At 44.3% G+C, this 20,539-nt stretch overlaps 1 protein-coding gene across 1 annotated transcript in view; it reads left to right on the top strand.

Annotated features, from left to right (window-relative positions):
* The first annotated feature begins 18,071 nt into the window (after positions 1-18,071).
* The window catches only part of Larp4b (La ribonucleoprotein 4B), a 78,565-nt gene continuing 76,097 nt past the window's right edge, over positions 18,072-20,539 (top strand). The window contains 1 exon segment of the mRNA XM_032885131.1: positions 18,072-18,379. The gene's annotated coding sequence lies outside the window, so the exon portion shown is untranslated.

The raw sequence follows: 20,539 nt of genomic DNA, 5'->3' as shown, positions 1-20,539 counted from the left end.
ACCACATTAAGAGAGAAGAGAAGGAAAAAAAAATCAAAGAACCACGTCAGTTGATGCAGAAAAAAAATGTGTAACAAAATTAGTGTTACTCCATGATTAAAAATAAATAAGTACAACTTTCTGAAAAAGTAAAAGCAAATGGAAACATCCCAGTCACCTATAGCTAGCAGTGTACTTCTCATAATGCTATTCCTGGAAGACTAGGACATCAGGACCAAAGCCAGGATAACTGCTGGAATCAGATTATTCAGCATAGTGTTGGGAGCCCTAACCATTGTAATTAAAGCAAAAGAAAGAAATAAAATCCTCCAAGAAGGGAAAGAGGGGGAGAGGTAGAGATAGAGACAGACAGACTGTGATTGATTCCTACTTTTGGATTACATGCTTGTCAACACAGAAAATCCCAAGGAGTTAACCTCAAATTCCTATAACTAATAATCGAGCTTGTAACATGATACATGGTAACTACAGGGAAATCATTAGTATTAATAATAAAGACCGGGATTAATGATACGACATTTGTAGTCACTCAAAAGAGTAAGGTAGGTATAGCTCTCTCAACACATGTACAGGATCTGCATACAGCAAAAGAATCAAAGCAGATTTAATGAAGGTGCATGCAGGGTCTATGGACTGGAATATTTGCCAAAGGAAAATCCCAGTGTGCACAAATATAAAGCTTAATTATTTTTAAAATGTCTCTTGTAGATACAAAGAAAATTAAAATCTATATTGAAAAATGAATGAACTAGAATAGCTACCATATTTTCTTTTTTGAAATGGATTGCAGGCTCAAAAATAAAATACAAAAGTATTAGCCTGTTAGAAAAAACCAAACAGAAAACTATCTTAGAATCTGGGACAAAGTACAGGCTTCACAGACTTCACACAGTGCATCAAAAGAAAACCTCATGAGCTCGCGTCATCGAAAACGAAAATCTTAAGCTGGACATTGTTGCTGTGAAATTTTGAAAAGGCTTTCTTTTATCTCACTCTAGGTCTGGTACCTCAGTGCCCCAAGATGTCTGATAGATATCTTAATCTCCATCAGCAAAGCCTCTCACCCGCTCCGCTCCATCCCATATCACACTGCGGATGCCCTCTCTCTGAGCCTGGCAACAATCTCTCTACCCATCTCGTTCCCAAGGCAGGCTGCCACCATGCCAGAAATATACATCCCAATTCCGTGGCGGTTTAGTGTCCCAGCTGCCACATACTCTCTTAAACTTAATTCGCCACAAGAAAAAAACATACCACACAATAACCTCTGATCCAATTGATAAGATATAATTGCCCACCTAAGCATACAAAGCCCTATACACATTCATCCCTTAAGAACATTCATAACAACCTGTAAAGATACAGAGTGGAATCTTAACATCAGCCTCCGTGTTCTCTCGGCGGGGACTTCTCAGTCTCCTCACGTTCCAGTTTCCTCCTCTTCCCTCAAAAATTTCTCCCCCCATCCTTCCTTCTTGTCCAATGACAGGCCTCGTTCTATCCTGTACCAGCCTTCACCTGTATGACATCCTACAGGACATGGTGATGAACACCTTTAACCCTGGCACCCAGGAAGTAGAAGCAGATGTATTACTGTAGGTTCAAGGCCAGCCTGGTCTACACAGCAAATTCCAGGCTAGTCAGTGCTACCTTGTCTCAGTAAATAACTATTTTTATGGACTTGTTAGAAAATAAAGTTACATGCTCCAAACTAAAAGAAAATACCGACGAACCAGGTTCCCAACCAACTAGTATCAGAAACATATGAAGAATTCACAAACTCCAAGGTCATTAGAAAGACTGCTCAATTAGAAAAGGGGCCACAGTAACGAAGTATTAACTGGCCCAACTTGAAGATGATCTCCATTGACAAGTAAGTGCATGAGAACATGCACCATATAATGATAACCCAGCACAGGGAGCTTCCAGGGAATTCAAATTAAAACCACAGCTCACAGTGTTACTGTATCCATCAGAATGACCACAGGAGAGCCCAGGGTGCAGCTCAGCTGTACAGCATTTGCCTAGCATTTGCTTTAATTTGGTCTGAGGCTTGATTCCCAGCACTGGGGAAAGAAAGTAATGACTAAAGTAACATATAGTTACAAATAGTTACCAAATGTCTCTAGTAGAAAGAAACCAAATCCCTTGCACATACATGGCTGGTGGGAACATTAAAAAACAAACAAACAAAAAAAAAAACCAAACAAAAAAAAAACCTGATAGGGCCACTATGGAAAAGTTTGACCATTTTTAATAAGCTAAATATACGACTAGCATACAACCCAATAATTAATTGCATACCTTGGCATTTATCCCAGAAAAATAAGGGCTTGTGTTCACACTAAAACCTATATTCAAACCTTGAGAGCAGTTTTATTTGTCCTAACCCCACACTGGAAACCACCGGGGTGTACTTCAGTAAGTGGCTGATGAATCAAACAATACTAAGTCCATATTACATAACACAACTCTGCAATGAAAAGGGGAAAAAATCCTACTTATCCATGCTGTGGTATGAATTAATCTCCAGAATATTATTCTGGATGAGGTTCACCTATGATGAAGTTTACGTAAGAGTACACTTACCAGCCAGGCAGGACCCAGTGGAGGGATAAGGGCACCAAACCCATCCAAAAAAACTTTGACCCAAAATTTGTCCTGTCTACAAGAAATGCAGGTATGAAGACAGAGCAGAGACTGAGGGCATGGCCAACCAATAACTGGCCCAACTTGAGCCCCATTCCATGGACAAGCACCAATCGCTGACACTATTGATGATACTCTATTATGCTTACAGACAGGAGCCCAGCATAACTGACCTCTGAGAGGCTCCACCCAGCAACTGACTAAAACAGAAGCGAAGGACAGCCAAACATTGGGCAGACCTTGGGGAGTCTTACGGGAGAGTTGGGTGAAGGATGGAGTCCCCGGAAGGGGATAGAAACTCTGCTGATGAACAACAGAGTCAACTAACCTGGATTTTTGGGGGCCTTTCAAAGACTGAACCAATAACTAAAGAGCATACACGACTGGACCTGGGCTCCCTGCACTTATGTAGCAGATGTGCAGCTTGGTCCTCATGTGGGTCCCCCAACAGCTGGAGAGGGGGATGTCCCTAAAGCTGCTGCCTGTCTATGGATCCTGTTCCCCTAAAATGGGGTGCCTTGTCTGGCCTCAGTGGGAGTGTATATGCCTAGCCTGCAGAGACTTGAAGTGCTAGTGTGTGTGTGTGTGTGTGTGTGTGTGTGTGTGTGTGTGTGTGTGTACCCAGAGAGGGCCTCCACCCTCTCAGAGGATAAGCGAAGAGGGGATGGGGGAAGGACTGTGTGAAGGGTGGACCAGGAGGATGAGGGCAGAGATCGGGATATAAAGTGAATAAATAAATTAATAAGGGGAAAAAAAGAGTACATTTGCCACTAACAGAGCATTCTGGAAGTGACACTATTATAGAAATAGAGACCATAAATGGGGGTTGTCACTATTAAGGACATGTCCCTGGTAAGCATATGGGTGACTCTAAGTGGAGAACTGTGAGATATTTTCTGCCTTAATCTGGTTCTGAACTCTAATGGTCTAACTTTACCTTACCTTGGTTGGTAAAAGACACACAGGATCTCTCTGCATTGTTTGTCACAACTGCATATAAAGTATAACCATCTCAGAATCAAACTTTTGATTAAAAAAACAAGTGTGCCCTTGCATTTGGAGTTTGGGGTAAGGACCTCACGAAGCATGTCTCAGGAGCAAGCCCACCTCAGGAACAGAAAGCCCTTGCTCTCGGAATCTTCCATGTAGCCCAGAGAGGTCCCAAGTCCATGATCACGTTGCTAGCTGTCTCACTAGAACGCATGTAGAGCAAGTTTTGTTTGCTTTATTCATTTTTAAAAAGCACACTAGTGACCATGATTTGGGGTGCCTTTTATATTTAAAAAAGGTACCACCTATCACCATAAGAAATTCTGTGTTTTCTTTACCTCTGCCTTTGGGGGCCAGAGAACATTTTATTCTCTGCCAGGTTGTGCTAAGTCTTCCCTTATTCCTAGAACCACACCGTGCACCCTCACTAACTGGGCCAGCATCTGATGCCTTACTTGGTGTACATGGGCCACTGACCCCTCCTTCTACCTGGGAAGTACTTCATTTGGCTGCCTGCACTACTCACACAGTAAGCCGCATTGTCTCTGTGCCTGAAAGAGACAGAACAAAGCCTTCCACCTGTTTGTTTCTTGCCAAGACTTGGCAGGCCCCTGGGGTTGGTGATGAAGTACCGATTCTTGCTTCCTCTTGAGTCTGTGCTAGGTTTGCTCTGGAATGTAGCAGGTGAAAACGGTTCAGAGTCCGTGTTTGGGGCCTTTCTTTCCTAGGCTGCTTGAACCTAAGTCCTCATTGTTCAGTGTTTTCCTCCTTTAAAAAAATGTCTTGACGTTGAAAAAGGCAACTGTATTAGCCTTGCTTAACCACACTACAGTTTCTAATTCAATCATCTGTTTCAACAAATAGAAAAACAATATATAAAAAAGTTAGAGGTGTAGACAAAAGGCAGCGGTAAGTGCCAGGGAGATGGCTCAATGGGTAAGGCACTTTCTGTGTGACAACCCAGGCCTGACAACCCGAGTTTGATCCCCAGAACCCAGGAGAGAACTGACTTCATAAAGTTTTACACACACACACCATGGCAAATGCATATACATCATGCAACCATTCACACACACATACCGTGGCAAATGCATACACACAGACACACAGACACAAACACGCCGACACATGGTGGTAAATGCACACATCATGCAACTCCACAGACACAGACACACACACAGCATGGCTAATACACACATCATGCAACCACACACATACAGACACACACACACACACACACACACAAATAATAATAATAAATGAAGCAAAAACATATGGGCAAAAATTGGGTCCCCAAGGCCCTAGGCTCCGCATTTGTGACTCTTCATTCCTGTCACTACAATAAATTAAAGGAGAGACTTCAAAGGAAGGGTGATTTCCCTATGATTCTTTAGCTGAGAATCACGTGGAAACCACACTTAATTGCTTTGAAAATTAGCAGCAATTTGCTCGCCTACTGCAATGGCCAATTTTGCTGTGCCCTTGACTGGAGAACTGCCTGAAGATCTGATGCACCACTGCTTTAGGCATGTCTGTAGCTTTAAGAGAAGGTGACAGGAGGCTGTGTAGCGGGGAGAACCTTTTCTAGGTGGATAGGTATCACCCATACAGCTGGAGGACTAGACGGAACAGATGCAGGAGGAAAACTGACCTTCCACACTAACCTTCCTCCCAAAGTGCATCAGAAGTGTAGACACCCTGACCTTTGGACTCTAGGACTCTCACCAGCAGCCTCTTCCCTGGATTCTCAGGGTTTGAGCCTCAAACAAGCATCCCAGAGTATCCGGCTTGGCCTGTTGTGCCAACATGGAACTTCTGAGCTGCTATACTAGCATAGTCAATTCCCTGATTAAATTCCCACCTAGTATGTTAACATACATCTCATAGCAGTTTTGTCTCTAGCGCTTGCCTAGCAAGCACAAGGCCCTGGGTTCGGTCCTCAGCTCCGAGAAAAAAAAAAAAAAAAGAGTAAGAATGTTCTACCTAATATGCCTATAATCCCAGCACTAGACATGAAGATAAGTTTAAGGCCAGTCTAGGCTTCCGAGAGAAAATAATAAAAAGTAGCAAGAAGGAATGTAAGTGTTCTTTGTGACCTTTTAGTAAGTATGTAAAAAAATTTAAAGTTGTTTCTTTTTCATTCTTGTTACTTTATCTCAGCATGCTGTGATGTGGTGGTGATTAGGGACCAATAACTTAGGGGAAGTTCCAGAGATTATATAATATCCATAAAGACTTTTTCTATTCTTTTGTAATTGAAGTGTTTTGTCCCCCACCCCCTCCGGTCATCAAGTAGACATTCTAGCTATCTGGAACACTTACTCTACCTTCTCTGTAATTCTCTCCTTTCCTCTCCTAGTATTTTCCATCCATTAGCATAACTGTCTCCCACCTCTTTCATTTCTCAGATATTTCTCCAAAACTTTTTTAACACAAAAGTCTGTATCCAAAGTATCTTTTTGCAACAGAAGGAGACTACTACAGAGGACCCCAATCGGTAAAAATACATAGGACATCCTTCAAGAAGGATGTGCAATCCTGACTGATACATTTGCAATGTAACACGCACCACTAAAGCTCATCGAATATCATGAAGATTGTATGTCAGAGGACCAGGATGCTTGATGCTAGTATCCTCGAGGCAGGACAAGAAAAGTGCACCCACGAAATGTCAACAAGACCAGAATAACAACACTACCAATGGATACTGTGGATGGGGGAGAATCCACAAGGTCCCACCTCTAAATGAAGGGCTTGATCAATGGCTTGAAAGAAAATGAATCAGTTTCCTCCAGGGACAAACTCTTGAATAGGTTGTCTAATCTCAAGTGGTCAGCCCTGGATTCATGTACAAATGAGTACGGTTAAATGAACTCAGTGGATTGCATGTATATATGCAGTGTATGCATGTATATATGCACACTATATATATATATATATACACACATATGTACACACACATCAATCAATAGTCATTAAGAAGAGATCATGAATTTGGGAGGGGGTAAAAGGGAGGAAGGGGGGCTGGAGTGATTTAGATACAGTGTTCATGTATGAAGTTCTGAAAAAAAAATAAAACGTAAAATCTGGATCTAAGCTGGGAAGGGAGGTTAAAAAGATTAACAAGTGTATGAAAGTGTTTTAAAATACACTTAACACAGGAAATATTAATTAAAACAAAAATAGATAGCACAGAGAAATTCAAAGAGTGGAGGAATACAGGAAGGATCCTGTCATTAACAAAAGAAAGGTCTGTTGTGACCTTCCTTTTTCGAAAGGATTTATTTATTTTTATTTCATGTGTATGAATGTTTTGCCTGCATGTATGTATATGCATCCTATGTGGTACTGCTGTCTGAAGAGACTGGGAGGAGGATGTCGGATCCCCTGAGACTGGAGCTGCAGAGTTGTGTGAGATGTGAGGTGGGGGCACTCCTCAGGGGCGGCAAGTGCTCTTAACTGCTGAGCCATCTCTCTCCAGTCCCTGGTGTGAATTTCTGAGCAAAGAGCACAGTGCTCAGAATCAGAATGGAGCTTTATCCTGGATGGGGATGAGTCAAGGGTACATCACGCTGGAGGTTGGTTTGCACCTAACTGGAGTCACTAAGACAGGGACAGAACCTCTCAAGACCAAAGGAATTCTGACTTCCAGTAACTCTCATCTCCACTTAGCAGGAGCTGTATAACCAGAGCCGAACCCACAAGACGCATTTCTTTCTTCAGTGGAAGAAGAATCTATTCTTCTCTGGGCTGAGACAGCACATTATGACCCAACTACCAGAGAGCAATATATTACATCTGATTGCTTCTTTATATAGAAAGCCATTTGTCTTCCACTCTGTTGTGTTAAGCAAAGAATATAGGAGAGAAGGAGAGGGAGGGAGGGGGGGAGGGGGAAGGGAAGAGAGGGAAGGGAGAGAGGGAGAGGGAGGGGAAGAAGAAGGGGAAGGAAGGAGGAGGGAAGAAGGAGGAGAGGGGGAGGGAAGGGGAAGGGAGAGAGAGAGAGAGAGAGAGAGAGAGAGAGAGAGAGAGAGATTGAGAGAGATTGATTGATTGATTTCGACTAAAGAAAAATGCCACATTGTGGTGGGACTTCATTCTGCAGATGGAGCACAAAGGCCGCAGAGAGGGGAGTGAAAAAAACGCTTAGACTCCGGAGTTCCGGTTTTACTTTCCGTTCCCTTTCAAGGAAATCACAGGTAGATTGTTTTGGTGCTTAAGTTTCACTTTCCTTACTTATAATATGGTGGTAAATTACATTCCAGTGCCATTTGGAGTACAGGGGATGATACATAGAAAATACATCTTGTGATACTGTTCATAATTACCAGTGCTATTACGTAGAAGTACTTTGGATTGCTGGTAAAATCCTGTACTGTTGGGAGAAACTGCAAATGACCTCTTCAGCAATATCAAGCTGGATCATCAGACTGAAGAGGCAGGGGCACCTAAGTTTGCATTCTGTTGTAAAGCTCTCCATTCTCTGTGTGCTTGGGTTTTCAAGTCCTTGAGGACTTGATTCTCTATAAGGTCATGCTCATCCACTGAGCCTCTGCGAAAACTGCCTTTAACCATGATCTTGAACTCTGGACCAACTCCCTTTGTCATCACGGAAGTCTGTGCGTTTATTCCATGCTTTGTTTTTGCTCTTAGAGACAGAATCTAACTGTGTAGCCCCAGTGGGCCCTGAAGTCCCACCCACTCAAGGTTCCGCCTCCCAGGTGCTGGGATTACAGGCATGCGTGATGACAGGCATGCGTCATGTCAGCGTCAGCGTTTGTTAAAGTGATATAGAGCGTCTCCTCCTTGTGCACACATCCCTTCCTTAGTTAGCTATAGGCTCACCACTCCCTATTACCTCATACCAGCCAGTTCCCTAAAGGCATTGTGTTTGAAATTCTTATTATTCAAGATAGAAAAATTAATTGATACAAAAATTTCAAACCAATGAAGGAAATATCGTTTACATACAGTTAAGCTTCCGTTCCTATGTAGGATTTCAAACCTGATCTTCAAAAGCAGTGGGTTGTACACATAGAGGGGATTATCAGCTTGTGAGCTGCGTGGAAATCAGAAGTCAGAGTTTCCATGGTCTCATCAGTCCGGTCAGCTTGTGTCAGCAGCAGCTTTGACACCAGCAAAGCACGGATAGACTTAAATGCCTGCAACCAGAATGAACAAAACCAGAACCAAAGTGGCCCAAAGCAAAAGTCAAGTTTTATTTCATAATGCATTTTAAGATGGAGATTAAATATCTTACAGCATAAAACTTAAGCTTAGTGTTGTTTAGCACACGCGTGAGGTAGGGCACGAGTTGCCGATACTGTTCTTTCAGTTGTGTGTCTGTCGGTTGTGTATCTGTGTGGAGTAGACTGTGATGTGATATATGTATAAATGTACGATCTTATTATTATAAGTATTTATTAGTGTGTGTTATACACAATAAGGCATCCATTATGGAATTCTGATGAATATAATGTTTTTAGAGGATATTTATCACCATCTTACTCTCCCTTGTCTCCCTCCTGATTCTTTTCAACTTCCCCTTCTACTTCCAAGTTTTTTGTTGGTTTGGTTTGGTTTGGTTTGGTTTGGTTTGGTTTGGTTTTGGTTTTTTAACAACCCCATGAATCCTGCTAGGATCACTTACAGGAGTACAAGTTGGAGGTGATGTAAAAGCCCATGGGCGCCTTATGGGTGGCTACATCACTGTAGAAAATTTTCTCCTTCCTCTAGCAACCTGTAACTGCCTATAGGTCCTGAGAGCCTTGTGAACCCCTGCCTCCTCCATTATGGAATTAGGGAAAGCCCAGTCTTTGGTGGCAACCAGAGCTGCTGTGAGTTTGAGACTGGTACTACCACGTCAGGCCCAGGAGGCAGCGTTCCATCAGTCTCCCCCTCCCTCTGACTGCCACATCCTTTCTGCTCCTGTGCCTTGGACCTGGGAGGGGATAACGCATGTCCACTTATGGCTGAGTATTCGACAGTCACTTATGGTCATTTAAAAAAAAACATAAAAACTGCACTTATAAAATTTTCTCATGGGGTTGGGGATATAGCTCAGCAGTAGAGCGCTTGCCTAGCAAGCGCAAGGCCCTGGGTTCGGTCCCCAGCTCCGAAAAAAAGAAAAAAGAAAAAAAAATTTTTCTCATAATGTAGAATATCCGGCAATTTAATAACTATCTGACTAAAAGTTGAGCACTGGGGTACTTTAGGATGAAGACTCAAAACAATTTTTAAAATAGGGGGATACTTCTAAAGAAAACAATAGACTTAGTACGGGATGTGTCTCAGTTGGTAAAGCGCTTTGTCTAGCCTGCTTGAAGCCCTGGGTTTAACCTCCGATACTATGTAAGCTGGATGTGGTGGCACATCCTGAAGTGGAAACTTACAGGTTCTTCGGAAAGTCAGTAGTGTTGCATGGTGTTTTGCTAGGGCAAACATGTGAAAGAGTGTTTCCCTGAAGCAGACACAGATGAAAGAATGTTCTGCTAAAGCAATCATGTGAAAGGACTCGTGATGAAGGATTCTTCAATAAAGACACGCATGCATTGGTCCACCTTACATGTGTTGTTGAGTTCTATTTGTCCAGACTCCATGGAGAAAAATGCACCAAAAACTTCTGGACTCAGCTGATTGACAGAATGATGTCAGCTGAGACAGACACACGTGCTGAGGCAAGACCCACGGAGGACATGTGATGTCTGGAGTGATTATAAATAGAACTCGATGGACAGTGATGAAGACGGAGCTTGGCTCGCTGGTAGAGCTAGTTGTGCAATGCCTGTTGGTCTTGAATCTTCGCTGATCTTCAGTTCCCTGAGAGAGGCACAGCTGAGAACTTCTCCCAACACTCCTGCTGGTCCCTCCTGCTGCTGACTCGTGCCAAGGCTGAGGCCTGGCTGTCTCTGCTAGGTAGTGTCACTGCTGCTGATACCTGTTTGCTATCTCGACTCCAAACTACTGAACTAGACTGCTGGTGTATCGATGAGGTGTTTGTGAGTGGGCTGAATTGCTGCTGCCTGCTAATCCGTGAACCAAACTGCTGATTTCCAGACAACACAAATGGAAGTTGCTCCAAAGAACCTTTCTAAACAGGTTCACTTCCCCAGTATCTTTTCTTTCCCACTACCTCTTGTGGGCTAAAAGGGAAGTTAAAGCATTTAAGAATCATTAAAGTTAGACTAAAAAAAAAATTAAAGCTACACACACCTGTAGATCCAGCACTCAGGAGGCAGAGGTAGGAGGATCAGAAGTTCAAGGTCATCTTCTGCTAAACAGGGAGCTCGGGGTCTACCGAGAAACAAACGTCAGACTCTCGAAAAATAAAAAATCTGATTTTTGCATTTCTTTCCATTCCTGTTACACATTTATTCCTATAACCAGTGCATGGAAATTGTAAGTAGTAAAAGTATAGCTCGTCCAGAGAGGTGAAGAAGTCTGACCTTTGAAATTGAGGGTGAGGTGCTAGTGAACTGCTTTAGCAGGTAAAAACACTTGCTACCAAACCTGACAACTTGAATTAGGTCCCTGGAATCCAACATGGTAGAAGGAGAGAACACATTCCTGCAAGTTGTCCTTTGACCTCCACTTGCATGCTGTTGTAACACATGGCCTGTGTATACAGGTGAGCACACACACACACACACACACACACACACACACAAATAAATATATAAAATTGTAAAAAAAAAAAATGAAAAAAAATAAAGAAATCGAAGGAGAAAATAAGTATTCTCTTTGATTTTCCGTCTCCCTCTGGGATTCTTGTTAATAGCGGAAGGCAGCACGTGACCTGTGAGCTTCCAATGTCTCACAAAGAGGATCTAGGGAACTGTCTCTGAGTCTAGTCAAAGCGGCTAACGTATGCCTAGAGGAAAATGCAAGTATAATGTAAGTGACGTGTGGAAGACTGGGCCCCTCGACTACATCATATGGTATCTGAGGTTATAGTGCTGACAAAACAAAGAAAGAAAAAAAATAGGTATCCTCATGAGGTTCAGGAAAGAGGAGAAAGATGATAAAATTTCCAGGCCAGCTGGATTTACCACTGAAAAAATCAGGTGAACTGGTTATGACACCAGAGGTCGACTTCTGACCTCCATGCCCACGTGCACCTGCACACGCACACACGAACATGCAAACACAAACAAATACAACCTTAAAAAAACATCAGAATTGTGGAGTTCCCTTCTGGGAATTGTTTTTATCCAGTAAAAAGAGCCGTCCTGTCTATATGGACGGGGGACCCGTGTCCATTTCCTGAAGCACCGAAACGCACAGTCATTCCTCAGGATAGTCTGCTGCGATATCCAACTTCTCAGAGGTGACTGCGTCTCTCGCCCAAGGAGATGGAGGGGAGAAACCTGGCACCGTTTCTTACTTCCACAGAGGCTCTGCAAAGTCTGGATCAGTGGGAAGTTGTTGAATTAAAAAACTGTAACCACTCTGTCAGGTCTCCAGGAGTTTAAAACTTTCCCACGGGAGTACGTTTACCTACATCTGATGTAGGCTTAAATGAAAAAATAGTTTCCTATGGATTCCTGGCCCCTGCGGGGTTTTGAGGGGTAGGGTATGGAGTCTGTGGGAGGTGTAGCGGTGCTGGAGGAAGCACTTCACTGGGACGGAGTTTGAGCGAGAGTTTATAACCCCATTCTGTTTCCGGTTTGCTCTCTCTGTGCTTACGTTTGAGAATGTGGCCTCTTAGCTTGCTGTTCCACCTGCCGTCCTGCCACTCTTCCTCTCGGACAGTAAACCAAAACAAACAAGTGAATCCTTCCTTCCATACATTGCTTTTGGTTATCTCAGACAAAGAGGCCAACCAAACAAAAAACAACAACAAAAAGTAGCTAACGGACATGAGAATTTGGAAGTATCAAGTTCCAAACTAGGTAGGGATCCTTCCAACATTTCCTGACTCTTACTGTATTAGTCAGGGTCCTTTAGAGTCACAGAAATTATGGATGGTCTCTATATAGTAAGGGAATTTGTTATGATGACTTACAGTCTGCAGTCCAACTACCCTAACAATGGCTAGCTGTGGGCCAGAAGTCCAAGGATCTAGTAGTTGCCCAGTCCCACAAGGCTAGTAGAGTCCAACAGATGTGCTGGCAAGTAAATGCAAGCAGGCAAAGAAGAGTGAATCTTCCTCTTCCAAAGTCCTTATGTAGGTCTCCAGCAGAAGGTGTGTACCACCATCTTGGATCTGGGACTATTTTTGTCTCAGGCTGACCTTGAACTCAGAGATCTCCTTGCCTTAGTTTCCTGGAATTCATAGCCACTATACCTCAAGATCTCCATGCCAAGATCCAGGTCAGAAACTTTTGTCTCCCAGCCTCAAGATCTGGATCACAGGTGAGCCCTCCAATTCTGGATTGTAGTTCAATCCAGATATTGTCAAGATGATAACCAGGAACAACCATTACACGTACCAATCACTCCTTTTCTTTGTGAGGGTCTTAACAAGGCATGCAGTCAAGAAGGACATAGGTTTTTTCCTTGGGCCTTGGCCTAGGCATAGATGAGTGCTATGCAGGTTTTAGTGTTTGAATGTGAAATGTCCTTCCAGTCTCATCTAGGGGTACTGTTTTGAAGTGGGTAGGGCTTTAAGAATGCAGGAATTAGTTGGAGAAAGTAGGCCTCAAAGGGGCAGGATTTTGAAGGCTATACCCTGGTCTGCACCGTGCCATTACCATGATAGCATGATACACACTAAAATCACAAGCCAAAATAACATTCTGCTCTCTTCAGTATCTCTGTCATGTATTTGGGTATAGTGTAAAAGTGACTAAAAATTACTGAAAGTAGGCAGGTCAGATATTCCCCAGGGAAATCCACAAGAAGCACCACAGATTTGACCTGCAGATCCAACCAGCATAAGAGAAAATAGTGTCACATTCAAAGAAGTCACAGACCCAACCTCTGAAGTCCTGATAGAGTAGCTTAGGTCTTTCCTGTGGGCTTTCTGCAAATATATTATCCCCCAGGTATTTCAAAGCACACAGAAAGGACTTTTTTTTTTATCTTTCTAGAGGAGCTGGGAAGATGGTTCAGTGGGCAAATATGCTTGTTTAGAGAGGATCTGGTAAGAGGACCAGAATTTGAAGTCCCAGAACACACATAAAAATTTGAGTATGACTGCAGGCATTGATGTGCTGGCCTGCTGTGGGAGGCAGAGACAGGAGGATTCCTGGGCATTGATGACTACCAGGCCAACTCCATGTTCAGTGAGAGACCCTCTTGGAGGAAAGGTAACAGAACAGGACCCTGCTGGCCTCCAGATGCACATGTGTGATGGTTTGCATATGCTTGACCACTATTAGAAGGTGTGGCCTTGTTGGAGGAAGTGTGTCACTGTGGGGGTGGGCTTGGAGACCCTCCTTCTAGCTGCCTGAGGATGCTCAGTCTGTTCCTGGCTTCCTTCAGGTGAAGATGTAGAACTCAGCTCCTCCTACACCATGCCTGCCTGGATGCTGCCATGCTCCTGCCTTGATGATAATGGACTGAACCTCTGAACCTGTAAGGCAGCCCCAATTAAATGTTGTCCTTTATAAAATTTACATTGGTGATGGTGTCTGTTCACAGCAATAAAACCCTAAGACAACATGTATGGGTATATGTTCCTGTACAAGCTCATATACCACACTGCATTAACATAGACATGCACAGCACACACAGACACAGACACAGACACACACACACACACAGAGAGAGAGAGAGAGAGAGAGAGAGAGAGAGAGAGAGAGAGAGATTTTGATTCTCTTTAGATATGGTCCCTCATTCCAGGAGTCTATGACTATGCAAATCTTGAGTTCCCACTGCAGGTACTTATCCATAGGTTCCTTTGTTTGCTGTTGCTACCTCACAGGTCATTCTACCACCGTTGCCTGGACTCTGTTCTTCCTGGTTCTGTGCTTGCCCATTAAGCTCCACTGTATGTCTCTTCAGTGTCCGAAGATTCAAGACTCAGAGGCTTTGCCTGGGCCTCTTTGTTCCTTCAGGGAGGGAGTGTGGGATATCCTAGGAAATGCACTCCTCATTTCTTTCACTTGGAATACATATAGGAATTCATATAGGAAATTAAAATCGCCCATAGCATTCTCGTATTTTGATTATCATAAAGAAATTAAAACATGCAAAAAGACAGGGAGAAGAGATTTATGGTTCCCTGTGTGTCAATCACATGTGGCCGGAGCAATGCTCAACACATCATCTTGCTCATTGTGTTTTGGGCATGAATCCCACATGACTGAATTAGTCTCATGGGAGCACATGTCAGTCAGGAAGCCATTATTGCTGACTTGGTTCACTTGATTCAGGAGGAGCACACACATTTGTCAACTGCGAAATGTTTTTTTCCCTTTGAATGTAATAAGCATTGAAGTGTCATATATAACCGCGGCCTCAGTAAACTTCATTCACCTTAGCTTTCATGGCTGTTGTAAATTGTATAGTGGCAGCAGGGCTGATCTAGGAAAACAATTTCTTCTTCATTTATTAGCCAGTAGTCTACTTTAAAGAAGAGCTTTCCCTTTTATCATTTTTACTATTTTTAAACAAACCACACACACACACACACACACACACACACACACACACACACACACACACACACCCTAGTAGCTGTGTGAGCTCACGCATTCAAAAAAAATTCAACATATTCTAATATATTACTGCCATTCATTTTGACACTTCCGCCTAATTTGGCTTAGCCAGTTCTTTTAGTGTGTTTCTATTCTGGTCCCTTTTATGGTAGGAGAAACTCTGTAGCAAGTCTTACAAAAGCTTCTTAAGGGTTCCTCCTCCTTGCCTCATAATAAAATCTTGACTCACCGAACAGGACTAGCCTGTCTCTAGCTTCCCAACTGGTGCTTCTTCTCTGAGGAAGGCTTGTGAGCAGCCCCTACACTCTTGGTTACCTAACACTGGGTTACCTAGCACTCCTGTTTCCTTCCGGAGTTGGTTGGGATCTTCTTCTTGAAACTCCTACACTCTCTTTCCCTGCTTCTTTGTTATTTTCTCTTCAAGATTCTTCACCCTACCTCAGAATTCAATAGATTCTCTCAACACAGAGGAAGTTCTTAGAAAATATTTGTTTAATTGTTGGGCAACCAGTAGCTGGAAATAATTAGAATTTATGTTGTGTTTTGAGATAGGTCCTCACTCTGTAGCCCAGGTTTTTCTTGATATCCTTGACTAACAGCAAAATCTGGACTGGCCTCAAACTTGAGATCATCTTCCTTCAATTTTTTTAAATTAATTTCTTTTTTAAAAATTTTTTTAAGAATTATTTATTTTATTTATGAGTACACTGTAGGTATGAGACACACCAGAAGAGGGCATTGGATCCCATTACAGGTGGTTATGAGCCACCATGTGGGTGCTGGGATTTGAACTCAGGGCCTCTGGAATAGCAGTCAATGCTCTTAACCATTGGGCCATCTCTCCAGTCCCTCCTTCAATCTTTTGAGTACTATGATTATGGACACATACAGGAAAAGAAAATAAAGTTAATGTTTAAAAGTTTAAAAAAAGGAGGTAAGAGTGATGGGATGGATCTCTTGTTTCAGTTTTTTTTTTTTTTTTAGTTACTTTTTTTTTTCAGTTACTTTTTTTTTTTTTTTTTTGGTTCTTTTTTGAGCTGGGGACCCGAACCCAGGGCCTTGGCTTCCTAGGTAAGCGCTCTACCACTGAGCTAAATCCCCAGCCCCTCAGTTACTTTTTGAAACAGTGTTTCACGCTGATGGCTCCCCAAGGCATGCTTGGATCTCATAGTGATGATCCTCCTGCTTCACCTCCTTGAGCTGCTCAGATAATAGGTGAGAGCCATTGCTCTGATTGCTGAGTCTTTACTAGATCTACAAAGTACAGAGAGGACCTAAAAGGAAGATAGGACCATATGAAAGGGAGAAAATAAGCAAGAGTTGATCAGAGGTAGAAGATGGGCATATGAGGGGAACAGAATCATAGCTTTTAGGACCCAAGATGCTCTGGATTCTAGATTCTCGTCTTCTCTCCCTTTCTCCCTCTCCTCTTCTTTCCTCCCCTTCTCTCTCCACGCTAGGATGGAAGCCAGGGCCTTCCATATGTCAGTCAGGTACCCGAGATCCCTGAGCTCCATCCCAGGTGATTTAAAGGGAAAACCACATATTAAACACTGACTTGGCTTTTCAGCAAAAAAGTGCAATGTATAGAGTGTACAGGTTGTGCTTTATTCTGGTGTAGATTGAGTAACTCACCTAATGTCTTTCTTAAGAATGCTTAGGACACTAATGTAATTGGAAAGTTAGGGTTCCTCAATCTACAGGGTAGGAAACGCATCTATGAGTAGGGCACAGTAGTGCCATGCAGTACTTCCAACCTGGGAGGTGGGAGGCAAGAGAATAATCCATGTGAGTTGAAAGCCGGCCTGTGTTAAAAGAGTGAGATCTTGTCTTTGAAGAAGAAATAGGTCTGTGAGAACAATTAACTAGGAAATAGTCGTAAGCCTAGTAAAAGGCAACAAGGTATCACTCAGGGGGTGGGTGAGATGGCTCAGTTGGTAAAGGCCCTTGTTCTGAAGTCTAAACACCACAGGTTGAGCATCAAGATCCAGAGGGAGGAAGAGAATAAACTCCCACAAAAAGGCCCAGTGCATGAGAGTCCAAGAAGCCTTTTTCCAAAATGCACGCTTCAGCATTTGAAAACTTCCTAGAAACCAAGGAGCAGAACGGGTGTACAGTAACTGTGAATATAGTTCTGAGAAAGCCTTTTCATTCGGGAAAATTTCGTACAACTTCGAATAATGCATTATAGACAGTAAGCAACCGGCGCATAAACGCAAATAAGTAGGCAGCAAGTTTTAAGTAAAGTAAATGCAACATACTTTTTTTTTTTTTTAAGAAAATTGATAAAGGCAAGGTATTACTATTCTCAATTCTCTGGGAAGCGACTAGGTATTTTTGCTTATCTGAATCATTGTTGTCTCACACTGAAGTCGGGGAATCTGTAGAGAAGGGCGGGACAGGGGTCGAGGTCCTGGGGACAGCGGGTCCGGAGCGAGGGGTGGGCTTCCAGGATGCTGCCAAGCTGGGAGGCCCGGCACGCTAGCACTTGCTTGGAAGATGCTAAGCTAAGCTGCCTACCTACAACTGGCGCTTCGACTGCTACAGGGCGGGGCTTGAAGAATGGGCGGGGAGAGACGGGGTGTGCGGCGCGCGCGCAGCAGCTCAGGGCGGGGCGGGGCGGGGAAGGCATCCTGCGCGCACGCGCCAATCACAGATGCCGCGAGATGGGTGCGCGCGGAGAGGCCGGGGGAAGTAGAAGGGAGGACTCGCGTTTTCCACTTAGCCAATCACTATGCAGCGCTGCCATGACGCTAGGCTCTCCTGGGCGCCAAACGCCAGTCGGCGGGCCGGGTGGGTGAGGGCGCCGGGGTAGGGCGCGGGGGCGCGCGGGGGTGGGACTTCCGCAGGGCCCCGGAAGTGGGATCTGTGTGTTCTCATGCGAACGGGAAGGAGCGTTGGGGATCTGGAGTCTCGAGGTTGAGACATTTTCGGGCCCGAAAAAGGAAGGATCAGCTGCTGTCGCTGCCAAGCCCGCGCCCGCTCTTCTTTGCTGTCTCCGGCCCGGCCCGGCCGTGCCGCCTTTTCTTGCCGTCTCCCTCCTCGGCCGTCCCCGCGTGTTTTGCGCGGTCGCCGGGCACCGGGGCTGCGGCGACGAGCCCGCGGGCGGCCGGTCGGGCGGGGCGGGCGGCTGACAGGTGAGCGGGCTGTCCTCGGTCACCGACGGGGCGGCCTGCCCCGGCGCCCCGTGCTCGGACCCGCGCCTCCACCAGCCTGTCACCGGGCCGCCATCTTCCCGGAGGGACTGGGCCAGTGGCGGGCAGGGCCGGGCCCGGGCGGGGAGGGGACGGCACAGGGCCGGGGCCCAGCTGGGGCCGGCGCTGGGGAGGACAGAAAGAGGGGCAGTGCCGTGGAGGGACCGGCAGGGCAGGCTGGACTGTGGCCCGGGCGGCCGGGGTTAGACTGGACCTGGGAGGACCTGCGGGCCGGGGTCAGACCTGACTGACACGGCCCTGGCCGGAGAGGACTGGAGCGAAGTGAGACGTGTGCAGAGTCCTCCCTGAGGCCGCGTCCCCGAGGCCCTTGCGGGTTTGCCTCTGCAACCCGAGGAGAATGGGCTGGGGTCGCAGGCCACCATCGCCCCGAGGGCAGGCGAGCGAGCGCCGGGGACCCGCAGTGCGGCGCCGGGGCCTCGCCCCCCTTGGTCCCGCCGGAGACCGGCCAGACAGCCGCGCTCGCTGCTGCGGGGAGAGATGGCTCATTAGGGAATCGCATTCCTTTAGAACCAGGAAGTTAGGATCCTGTTGCTCGTTTGTGTGTTTGGAATGCTGCTCCCTTTTCCCCTTACACTTGATAGACTTGAGCAGGGACGACTTTGAAATAGTTAAGAGAAAAAAAATCAAATGAGAAGATTCACGGTAACCGGTCAGGAACCTCTTAACCACCTGCTTCTCAGTGGTGTGTAGTAGAACATTGAGTTTGTTTCAGAGTCGAGGTCATTGCATCTTGTGACTTTCAGTGGATGTAATCTTGTTAACCCCCCTCATTTTTTGGTGTAAGGTGGCTTTGAATTTGGACTGACTCGAAATGTGAGAAAACGACCCGGAGAAAATGATCTCAATCTGCCTTCTCACTGGCTGAGGAATACTTTGTCTTAATCATAAACTGAAACTTTGAAGTTTTCCGTAACCGAACAAACAGAGGGCTTCCTTTCCATGGCTGCAGTGGAATTAGTTTGTAGCACACAGTTAAACAAGGGAGTTTGTAATAGGGACAGTAGCAACTTAGAAGTGTTTCTTTTAGGATATTTAGCTACTCCCCTTTTCAAATTGAGTTGGATATTTAAAATGCACTTGCAGTTTGTTTTGAGTTCGTGTTTGCAAGACCACAAGAGGAGATTTTTGGTGATCTTTTAGTATATTATGTGCAGTTTTTATACTCTCCTAACTTGATTGGCTCCCCTTATTTACATTCAGGGTTAATTTACAGAAGTTGAAATGGTTGAGGCTTTTCCTTCGTGCTTATTATACCAAAAGCCAGTTTTGTAATCAAGCTGTACAAGGAATAGTTTAAGGAGGTTTGTTGGAGTTGCTAAAGTAGAATGCTCCCTGAAAGTTTACTTTTTAGTTACTACACTTTCCCTTAAAACTTTCTCCTGTTTGGAATACTAATGTGACTCGAGTTGACTTATTTATATGGATAGAAATGGTATGACTTCTTAGTCATTAGAAGATATCCTGAGCACGCCTTTAATCCCAGCACTAGGGAGGCAAAGGCAGGTGGATCTGAGGCCAGCCTGGTCTACAGAGTTACTCTCAGGAGTACACGGAGAAACCTGTCTTGAAAAACCAGAAATAAAAAAAGAAAAAAAAAAAAAAAAAAAATTATTCTCTTGGTGACTTTCTTATCTGAAAAGTCTCATAAGACTGATGAAGCACGTAGATGATGTCTTTTTGCTATTTTTATGGTTACTGAATTCCAATTTTTTATATTCTGCCTTATAGCTGTCAATTTTAATTCATTACATGTCTTGATTATTTGTCTCTGGCATAGAAGACAGGTTCTGAGGCGGCATATAAGTTTGGAGAAAGGCGTTATACTATATTTGAGTAGGAACCAGAGAGAAAATAGATGATGATATGGGCGTAGAGGTTTGCTAGCATTCATTTTACCACATTCTGTAGAAGAGTGGCAAACTTAAGGAGCAGCAATTTCATATTCATGTCCTGGGGGCTTGCCCATTTTGTAAAAAAGAAAAAATCCTGAGATTTGAGGAAATAAATTTATGTGACTTACCTAAGTATGTACAAACATGTATTTGAACTCCGTGGAAACAAATATTTCATTCACTTAACCAC

This window comes from Rattus rattus, chromosome 14 (assembly GCF_011064425.1).
Source record: "Rattus rattus isolate New Zealand chromosome 14, Rrattus_CSIRO_v1, whole genome shotgun sequence".
Taxonomy (NCBI): domain Eukaryota; kingdom Metazoa; phylum Chordata; class Mammalia; order Rodentia; family Muridae; genus Rattus; species Rattus rattus.
The sequence above is the reverse complement of the archived record's forward strand: the minus strand, read 5'-3'. Positions and strand labels throughout refer to the sequence as shown.